We start from the raw sequence: 2,232 nt of genomic DNA on the forward strand, positions 1-2,232 counted from the left end.
GATGGTGCATAATTCTGTTTCTTTTGGAGGAGCGGCAACTGAAGACCCCAACATGCACATAAGGAATTTTGTCGAGATCTGCAGCACTTTTAAGTATAATGGCGTGACTGATGAAGCTATCAAGTTGAGGCTTTTCCCATTCTCACTGAGGGACAAGGCTAAAGACTGGTTACATTCTGAACCAGCTGGGTCCATCACTACGTGGCAAGATCTTGCGCAAAAGTTTCTGGTGAAGTTTTATCTGATGGCAAAGACTGCTACTATGAGGAGTGCTCTTACTCAGTTTGCGCAGCAACCTACAGAATCTATGTGCGAAGCTTGGGAACGCTACAAGGAAATGTTGAGAAAATGTCCATATCATGGAATGCCGGATTGGATGGTGATCACTGGTTTCTATAATGGTTTGGGGGCCCAATCTCGGCCTATGCTCGATGTAGCAGCTGGAGGCGCCTTATGGGCTAAAAGCTATACTGAGGCGTATAATCTTATAGAGACAATGGCTGCAAATGAGCATCAAAACCCAACTCAGAGGATGATGTCAGGCAAGGTAGCAGGTATTCTGGAAGTTGATGCAGCCACCGCTATTGCAGCCCAGCTCCAAGCGCTATCAATGAAGGTTGATTCTCTGGCTACGTATGGAGTTAATCAAATAGCTATGGTTTGTGAGCTTTGTGCAGGTTCTCATGCTACAGATCAGTGTTCTCTTGTCAATAAATCTGTTCAGTATATGAATAATTATCAGCGACAACAGCAGCCTGTGCCAGCGACCTATCATCCTAACAACAGAAATCATCCAAATTTCAGATGGGGGAATAATCAGAATGCTATTCAGCCACCATATCAGCAAAGAGTGAGTAAATAGTTTAACCCACCTGGATTCCAGCAACCGCAGCAGTATGCTACAAGGCAATCATATCCTCAACAGGGAAGTGCAGCTGCACCTACTAGTGCTGATTTTGAGGAACTTAAGCTGTTGTGCAAGAGTCAGGCGGTTTCTATCAAGACCTTGGAAAATCAAATCGGTCAATTAGCCAATGCAGTGCTCAATCGTCAACCTGGCACTCTTCCCAGTGACACGGAAGTACCAGGCAGGAAGGAAGCTAAAGAGCAAGTCAAGGCTATTACCTTAAGGTCTGGAAAAGTAGCTGATGCTGAAAAGGCAAAAGAAGTAGAAGCTGAAATTAGAGGTGAAGAATCTAAGCAAAAGGAGAAAGCGGCGGAACCAAGGAAGACTACTGTTGAACACACTCTGCCTGAGGCTAATACAGGGGAGAAATAGCTCTATCCTCCACCACCTTTTCCTAAGAGATTGCAGCAACAAAAGCTGGATAGACAGTTCGGGAAGTTTCTGGAGGTGTTCAAGAAACTTCACATCAATATACCTTTCGCTGAGGCTCTGGAACAAATGCCCAGTTATGCGGAGTTTATGAAGACTATTCTTTCAAGGAAGGTAAAACTAGATGACCTTGAAACCGTTGCTCTCACGGAAGAATGCAGCGCTGTTCTGCAGCAAAAGTTACCACCAAAACTGAAAGATCCAGGAAGCTTCACCATTCCTTGCACCATTGGCAATCTGACTTTTTACAAGTGCCTTTGTGATTTGGGAGCAAGCATTAATCTGATGCCGTTATCGATCTTTAAAAAGCTAGATCTGCCTGATCCAAAACCCACATACATGTCACTACAATTGGCTGACCGTTCCATTACTTACCCAAGGGGCATAGTTGAGGATGTGCTCGTCAAGGTGGATAAGCTCTTCTTTCCAGTAGATTTTGTTATTCTAGATTTTGAGGAAGATAAGAAGATTCCCATAGTCTTCGGAAGGCCTTTCTTGGCTACTGGTCGTACCTTGATAGATGTGCAAAAAGGGGAACTTACTATGCGGGTCCAAGATCAGGATGTGACCTTCAACGTATTCAAGGCAATCAAATTCCCTACAGAAGATGAGGAGTGCTTAAAATTGGATGTGATTGATTCTGCGGTTAATTCGGAACTCGATCATATGCTAATGTCTGATGCATTGGAAAAGGCCTTAGTGGGGGATTTTGACAGCGATGATGAAGATAGCAACGAGCAATTACAATATCTGAACGCTTCTCCCTGGAAGCGAAAGCTGGACATACCATTTGAATCTCTTGGTACTTCTGACCTTAAGAACGCTGAAGGGAAGCTCAAACCATCAATAGAGGAAGCACCTACCTTGGAGCTCAAGCCATTACCTGAGCACTTGAA

At 44.3% G+C, this 2,232-nt stretch overlaps 1 non-coding gene across 1 annotated transcript; it reads right to left on the reverse strand.

Moving 5' to 3' along the window:
- Positions 1–259: 259 nt before the first annotated feature.
- On the reverse strand, positions 260–366 carry LOC141698772 (small nucleolar RNA R71). The gene has a single exon (XR_012565275.1). It is a non-coding gene; the product is annotated as a small nucleolar RNA R71 (small nucleolar RNA).
- Positions 367–2,232: the final 1,866 nt, after the last annotated feature.

The sequence above is a fragment of the Apium graveolens genome, chromosome 11, assembly GCF_009905375.1.
Source record: "Apium graveolens cultivar Ventura chromosome 11, ASM990537v1, whole genome shotgun sequence".
Lineage (NCBI taxonomy): Eukaryota > Viridiplantae > Streptophyta > Magnoliopsida > Apiales > Apiaceae > Apium > Apium graveolens.